Raw genomic sequence first — 8,594 nt, 5'->3', positions numbered from 1 at the left:
TACTTAAATTTGTTTAATTTCTGTGGTTTGCATTCAAGATGAGTCATCTATCTATAATATGCATCATGATTGAAGTAATTATATTAAGTTAATATAAATGATCTATGACAATATTACAAGGACGCCAAAGCAGACTTTAACATCAAAACTTACTTTCATCTTTTGTCTTGTCATTTGGCTTTCCACTCTTAGCAAGGAATAGAGCATATGAGCAGCAGGTTTGGGCTATTTAGAATCGGGCACGCTCCTGCCAATTTCTCCCTCCCTCCTTTGGAAGACTTTACCAATCAGAAGGACTGCATTGGAAAACCTGTCTTACTCTGTTCAAAACCATTAATATTTTAAGGCACTTACTTGTATTTAAGAGCAATGAGGTCCCTCCCAGTCTGCGAAATAAGAAGCAAAGAATGATTTGATTGCCTAAAACAGGATAAAACAAGATCTGGTGTGTGAAAAGGATGTATATATTGAAAGTGCTCTACAAGTATAACGGGGCAATTTATTAATTCAACCATGAATTAGTTATTGAGGATCTACTAGGCATCAGGTTCCAAGGAAGCTGTCCAGTGCTTATGAGCTTGAGCCTTGGTTTTCTTGCCTCTAAAATGGGAACAGAGACCCTTTATTTTAGGGTGTGTGAGAATTAAGTGAAAGAACAAATGTAAATCACTTAAAACCAGTTCTTGGCACATAATAAATACTGAGTGAATAGCTTTGTATAAAAATATGAAAGGAGAATTCCCAAATGCTAAGGGATTTACAGCCTAATGAATTATTATTCTAAAACCCCTGCCTTTTGCCTCTGACCCTAAAATTTGAAAAGCTTTGAAGATTTAGCTATGCAAATCTCAGATCAAAATACTCTCCTATTGATTGCCCTTTAGAAAGATTTACTAAGGACATGTGGGTGCTTTACCAAATAAGGAAGAAAGAGAAAAGGAATTAATACGTGTTGCCTCATTGACTGTAACTCGGTGATTTTGCATCTTTTTTTCCCATTGTCCTGTTAAATCCCAGTTAGTAGACAGGCGTGAATAGTCTCATGTCCTAGATGGGGATACTGAGGCTCAAGGAGAATCAGTAACCTCCCCATGGTCACAAAAGCTAGGAAGCGGAAAGGATGGGATTCAAACCATGGTATGTGGTTTCAGAGCCCATGCTCTTGTCCAGCCTCACCAGCTAACCCCTGCATCCGGTTAGGTCTCATGGAGAGATCTCAAATCCTCATCTGAAAACACAAGGGTGACATGGGGTCTTCTTCAAGTGAAGGGGACATTTTTAAGAAGAAAAATGCCGCAATAATTAACTTCTTGTTCAGTCTTCTGAATAGTAGTGTAATAGTGGGAGTCCTTCCTTTCCGCTTAGATTCTTCTAGGTAGAACCTTCCTTTTTCAGTTCTAAAAGATTACTGTTGACAGGGACATTTGTGAGGACTTGAATTCTCCTTTCTTTCTTTCAGTAGCACATATGCTTTTCTGGGGAAGCACAAAAATTTAAAACTGTGAATCAAAAAGTCAGGAAATAAGGTTCCACCATTCGGACCTTGCTTTGAAAGGCTATAGCCAGCCCCTGTGTCAACTGATCTTTCTCCACCAGCTCTACATGTTACAGCCTTCCCCAAACTCCGCTCTTCCTAAGTGAACCTTTCCTGTTCCTGGTTCAGCCTCCTTCCCTGGGCTGCAGGAACAATAGTGATAGCCTGTGCAAGTCCAACCCAGGAGTCCTAGTGCCTGCAGAGGCTAAAGACTTCTCTGCAGGGCAGGTGTAAATGGACAGCTCCTTAGGATATCAGCAGCACGGAGGAGTTGGGTTCTATTCAGCGCCTAGCCCTGACTATAGGTTAGGTAGACCATAATTGGCCAAAAACAGCTGATTAAAATTAAGTCACTCCACAGAAGGCCAAATGGCCCTAGATAGATGGAAATTTTTCAATCTTACCTGCCCTCCATTCTCTTTTCTTTCCTTTTGTCTTTTTTTTTTTTTTTTTAGTTTCTAGAAATAATTGTTCTTTTTCTACTGCCTAAAATGAAGGCACCCCACAGTTCATCTCACTTGGCGGTAACCTCAACAGCTCCTTATCCTTTCTGTATAGCCTTTGTTTTTTTAGGTAGGCTCCACACCCAGAGTGGAGGCCAACGTGGAGCCTGAACCCACAACCTTGAGATCCAAGACCTGAGCTAAGATCAAGAGTTGGACACTTAACCAACTGAGCTACCCGGGCACCCCCTAGACTTTTTTTTTTTTTTAATAAAACTGTACAGAACATTTAATATATTGCTCTTTGGGGGGTATTTGATGTATCCCCAGTGTATTATAGCTGAGCCGCTAATTTTGTTGCTTCATCAACATTAACGGGCTCATTTTCATGACACTGCTGAGGAATCAGCTGTTCTGTAGAGGTTCAAGGGAAAGGTCTTTTGAGAAATGTGGAAGTTCCCTTTGTGTATCTACAAAAGCTTTTTTCACTCTTAACTTTTTCATCACTCACAACGTTTATCTTCTTAAGATTAGTGGTAACTGGTTTTGCTTTGTTTTTAGCCTTAAAGTTTTTTTGGCTGGCTATATGAAATACATTCCTGGACTTCTGCCCTCTTAGTTTGTTCTTGGCCATTGTCTTCGATAACCCTCGTGGAGCAGCTCAAACTCCAGGTGACGTCATCTCCCTTTCTATATAGACTTTCGAGTTCAAAGATGAAAAAGAATGAAAGGTGAAAATAGCCTGTTTAGCTAAGAGAGAGAAATTTACAGTTATCTATCACTCCAACAGTTGTGTGTGTTTAATGTGTGTTTTAATCTTCCCAACCTCGGAAATTGAACCCATCATTCACTAGGGCAGGTTTTTTTTATTAGCCAAATATATTTACAGTAAAGTTGTAATTCCTTTTATGTGTTTATCATTTCCCATTTCAAAGCACTTTCTCTAGACTTAAATTATAGCACCCATTTTGCAGATCAGGAAACTTGACTCAGATGGACAAAAGGACAAACCAGGGTCACAGGGCTAATTAGCTATGGCACCAGAATTAAAATCTGCCTTTCTTATTTATTATGGGCTTCTTTTGTGGGGGGAAATGGAATATTACTTTCTATGCAAGGTTTATATACTAGTCTTTGAGATTTCCTCATGCAGAAAAAAAGGTACCATTCTCCAAAGTGCCTTGGAGCTGCTGTCAGGAACTGACTTTCAGGTAGAGTGCCTTACTGGTATACCCTATTTCATATTACTTATGGCTTCACAGAACTGAAAGACATTTTGCGGCAAAAAGATCTGAAATCACCTTTTAATAGAATCTAACCATGCAAAAGTTATTTACACTCTTTGAGTTTGTTTCCTCACCTACAAAATGGTGACAATATTGCTAATCCCACAGTGCTGGCATAAGGCTTCAATAAATGACATTCGTAAAGCACTGTGCTAGTAGATTGTAGATGCTCAGTGTTAAAATTCTTTTCTTCTTCTTGAAAAAAAAAATGCTTTCAAAATAACAGAGTTAGGAGACTCAGGTTAAGGAAAACTGAGTTACTCAGTTACTTAGCTTTCCTTAACCTGAGTCTCCAGGATTCCCTCACACTTCTCAAGGACTGTCCACTTACAGGCCATAGCTCCCTCCCAAACTGTAGGACTCAAGAGGTAGGATCGGTAGATAAAGGCCAGATCACATGAAGCCTTGTAGGCCATGACACGCAGTTCGGAGTGGCCTGATCAGAAAGCAGTTTAAGGTTCTTCCTTCTGCTCCTCCAACTCACCAAGTTTGTTCCTACCTTGGGGACTCTGCACTTCCTCTTCCTTTTCAAGCAGACTTGAAACATGTGAATCTCAAGTGGTCACATAGCTCACTCCTTCACACGTGCTGTGCCATTCCAAGGAGGCTGCCTCTAACCAAATTAATTAAAATACCATCTCCCTGACTACTAGTCACTCTCTAATCCTTTAGCCTCTTATCTTGATTGGACTTTTTCCTCAACACTTACTGATACCTAAAATTATATTACATATTTATTTAATTACTGTCTATCTCTTCTGCTAGAATGTAAGCTTCATAAAGACAGGGACCTCATCTGCTTATTCACTCTGTTTCCCCAGTACCTAAAGGAAAGAATGGTAAATAGTAGGTGCTTAGGGGTACCTGGGTGGCTCAGTTGGTTAAGTGTCTGACTCTTGATTTTGGTTCAGGTACTGGTCCACTCCAGCATCAGGCTCCACACTCAGTGGGGAGTCTGCTTGGGATTCTCTCTCTCCCTTTCTCTCTGCCCCTATCCCCCCCTCACCCCCCCCCCAATGCTGGCTCTCTCTCTCTCAAATAAATAATCTTTAAAAAATTTTAAAAAATAAATAGTAGGTATTTAATAAATAATGAATGAGTGAATGTGGATATTGTTCTATGAATGAAATGATGTTATTCTAGGACCATATTAGCTAGTACTGTGGATTTCTCAGACTGCCACCTTTACATCTGATTTTAATTGCTAAGTGCATTTTCAGCCTTACACTAGGATCCTTATAAAGAATAACTGTAAATGACATACTCAAAGAAACTGTATAAACATGAACTATTCTCTAAAATTGGCAATTTTGCTTAGAATAATATGCCATAGGCAAGACAGCAAGCAGAACTCTAAAACACAGATCTGATCTGGTCATCAGTCTGCCCCATTCTTCAGTGGCTGCCGTCATTCTGGGCAATACTCAAAAGCTCCACTCTGAAGGACCCTTGAGATCTCTTCCGAGCTCTTGTGTGCCCCCTTGCATTATTTCCTAAAGAGGGTATCTATTCTCCCACATAATTATTAATAACACTTCTTTTCATTCTCAAAAGTGTACTATTTTGAGTAATGATATATATGTGGTCATCCAACCTGTATAAACCCTTTTCCTCAAGTCCTTCCCTCCAACCACACCCATCTATCAGCAGGTCTCCAAACAGGAGAGGCGCTTTTGTACCTTTCTTTGAGCAATTTTCCCTCAGCCTAGGTCCATTCTTCCAGAGTCCAACTCTAATATCAACTCTTCCAGAAATCTTCCTCCAGCCTAACTTAGATTAGACACACACCCCTGGCTGCTTTGGAATTGCCTGAGGAGCTTTTGAAAATACAGGTATTTTCTGGGCCCTACCACCTAATGTTGGGATTTAGCAAATCTAGGATGGGCCCAGGAAATCTGCTTGCCCCTCCTAGCTGTTCCCACAACATCTTCTGTATACTGTTGTAGGTATGTGTGTTAGAACCGACTTACCTGCTTCCTTCAGGTGACTGTAACCTCCCTGAGGGCAGGACCCATGACCGTCACCCTTACTGAGTCTCCAATGACTAGAATAGCACCCAGTAAATGATACGTGAACAAATAAATAATAATGGCAAACATTTACAGAACACTTACTATGTGCCAGACACTGTTCTATGTATTTTTTGTGTATTTACTCATTATTTCAGAAAAAGTTTTAACCCTTAAGGGCTTAATAGTTAAGTTGAATGATAAAGGATATTAGGAACATTAAGGAACTATGAATTAATTCTGGAAAGTGTAAAGTGTGACATCCAAATTTGTTTCTTTAAGTAAACATTTATATTAAGACAGAATACTTCTCGAAAGTCTTCCCTAGTCCCATGCACATTGAATTGTGTTGATCATTTCCTAGATGAATACCCAGTGTGCCTTGTGGGAGAACTTTGTATGTCTGACAGAAATACCTATGATTTCATTCCTATTTCTGACCCTTCCTGACCGTTTTGTGCTTAGTCATCACATTGCACCTTCCAGTATTCTCTTTTCTACCTCAGACCTCTTTAACAAAATGCCTGGGGAGGAGAACAATAGTAGAATTTCTCCACTATACCCTTCAACTTTAAAATTTAGCACCCTCTGTGGACAGCCTATAAAATTAAGGGGATCTTATGAAGGCCTTGTGACTCACAAAGAGCCTAATGCATTTAAATGTACAATTCTGGTAACGGTGTCAGATTATGGATTTCCAAATGGCAGCCGCAATCATGATTTAGAACAGATGGCCAAACCGCAGGCAACAGAATCAACAGAATATTCTGCCATCCCAAGAGGCTAACAGAATCCAAGAGAAGTATCTTGACATCACCTAAATTGGTAAACAGCTCAAAACAATCTTAATTAACAGTTTGTTGGAGCACTTAATGACAGAGAGCATGCCTCAGTAGAAATTGGTATTCTTAGGCACCTTCATATATTATTAACCGCATAGGAAGATGGTCGAATGCCCTGGAAAAAAACAGTCAAAATTAGAAGTTAGGAAATCTTGATTTTGGTCCAAGTTGTGACACCTAGGTGACCTTGGGCAGTAATCTGAACTTTCTGAACCTATTTCCTAGTTTAAAACATGACATCTAAGTTACCTTCTTTTTGCTTTAAATGTGTGCCCAAGGTAATTGGGAGGTGGGGGAGAACCTAAATGTAAATGAGCAAAATAAGAATCGTGCAAACATTTTGATAAAGTAAAATTCACCTTTCCATATACAAGAGGCTCAGTAGATGAAAGGTATCTGCTATTGTTCATTTTGTAACCAGAGTTACCGTGGCATTTTTTACCATTTTACTAGAAATACTAATGCTTGCAGCAGAGCAAACCAAAGTGCCTATGGGTGAGAGAAGTCTTCTTAAACCAACAAAATCATGTGACGTTGTCAGTTAAGACATGGTGACCATTTTGAACGTGGTCATCTTCAGTTCTCGGTATTGTCAGTCTTCTGGAATAGCCCTGGAAAAGAATAGGTTATCTTTTCAGCCTCACTTCCTAATCAGTGCGAGAGACCAATAAGGGAAGACTCTACAACGTCCCTCAGCAAGTAAGCTAAAATGCAGTCTCCAAAGTTTCAGCCCGAAATAGCCCGGAACTAGTCAAGTCTAGATGCCAACAGGCAAATTTTACTCTGTATTTTTTGTATCCTCCCCATGTTTCTCTGACAGAATTTTTTTTAAGGACTCCGTTCAAACTTTCAAGAAAAGTTATGGTTTGTGTGTATTAGTGATGGAAGAAGAGAGGTCAAAGGGAAAGGAGAGGGTACTAGAAGAAGGGGACAGAATTAAGCTCCCAGGAAGGAAGCCTACTGCTTCTCAAGTTACCATTTGTAAACCCTTTACCCGGTTCTGTTTGGCCTATTGTCCTGGGTAAATCATCCATTGAAAATCAAGCTCTTCAGCTCATTATATATTCTTCATTTGAGGTGACCAGAACTATTTCCTGAAACCTGGTTTGGGTGCTAATTACCTGCTCAAACACCTTGTAAACACCTCCGTGGATTTGTCATAGGAAGATTTCACTTTTTTAATTTTTCTTAAATTGAGCACACTTATTGCAAGTTCCCCTTGTAACTTCCCAGTCGTGACAATGAAGGCCTTCTACCGCTCCGGTTCTGGTGAAGTGAAGCTCACTCCTCCTCAGCTACCCCGAGGCATAGCTTGCCGCTCTGGCTCAATTGTAGAGAAATGTTTACCAAAGTCAGCCACATATTTCTATACAGAGAAGTAAGCTGCTTTTTCTTCCGGGGCCTCTCTCCCTCCCTCTGCAGGGAGGCAAGAACCCCTTTTTACAAATACCCGAAGCAACTTGTACAAAAGAGAATGGCACTCACAGTTTTTTCCCTTCAGATTTTAAAAATAACTGTTTCTGTCAGCCTTCCTCCTCTCGTAACCCTCCAACAGAAAAAAACCTCAAACTCACAGCCAGTGCCTGGCCATAGTGACAGGACGGTATTTCTCTATCAATTTTGAAACTGAAAAAAAAATTGTTTTTTTACTGCGGAAAAATGTTTATTCATTTATATAGCTGTGATTGAGTCAATACAAAATTTGTGTTGCCTTGGCTTTCCTTCCCACATCTAAATAAACCTAAGTCCAAAAGCATGAATGCAGGTGTCATCTTTAAGAAAAATAATCAAATAAAGACAGAAAAACAAGGAGCAAAACCACACCAAGAGAACCAATATAAGTCAATATTTTAAATACACAGTATTTCAATCTGTCATCTCGGGAAAAGAACTGGCAGACTAGAAATTCATCTGTTTCAGTCTCTGTCTGTTGCGTCCTGACTGGGCAAGATCTTTTCCCCCGCCTTTCCTTAAGAAAACCGAAGGTGAAGACGGTCTCTATGTGGCACTGTGGTATAAGTGACCGCTGTTGTGGAGGAGAAAAGCCCACGAAGCTTAAAAATTTTGCAAAGAGAAAACAATCCTCCTGCAGACCACAATAAATAAAATAACAGCAGTGGGGTGATTTGCAACCATGTAACGGGGCTTTTGTCTGGGTCTATTTCTCTGTGCCTTGAGGGTTTCTGTGTTCCTTCTCCGCAGGATCTCAGTGTTTCGCCCCTCCATTACAAAGGCCCAGGGCTTGAGCCCCTCCTCCAGCTGTTCACCCCCAATCTTGCCCATGCTGAGGCTTACTTACAGCAGACTGAAGAGTTTCAGTGGGGTGCAGGGCACTGCAATTTAGGATTTCTGCAGTACAGGGTGAATTTTCAAGAGTGCATCAGAGAGGGGAGCCAGACTTAAAAATAGCCTTTACTCATCCCATTAACCATTTCATTGCTGAATTGGTTTGTAAGGCAGGGCCAGCAGGCTTTTTTTTT

The 8,594-nt window shown here is 40.3% G+C and overlaps 1 pseudogene; it reads right to left on the bottom strand.

Annotated features, from left to right (window-relative positions):
* LOC113917774 lies at positions 1 to 4,228 on the bottom strand (annotated as a pseudogene).
* Between the last annotated feature and the right edge of the window lie 4,366 nt (positions 4,229 to 8,594).

The sequence above is a fragment of the Zalophus californianus genome, chromosome 1 (assembly GCF_009762305.2).
Source record: "Zalophus californianus isolate mZalCal1 chromosome 1, mZalCal1.pri.v2, whole genome shotgun sequence".
NCBI classification, from domain to species: Eukaryota; Metazoa; Chordata; class Mammalia; order Carnivora; family Otariidae; genus Zalophus; species Zalophus californianus.
The sequence above is the reverse complement of the archived record's forward strand: the minus strand, read 5'-3'. Positions and strand labels throughout refer to the sequence as shown.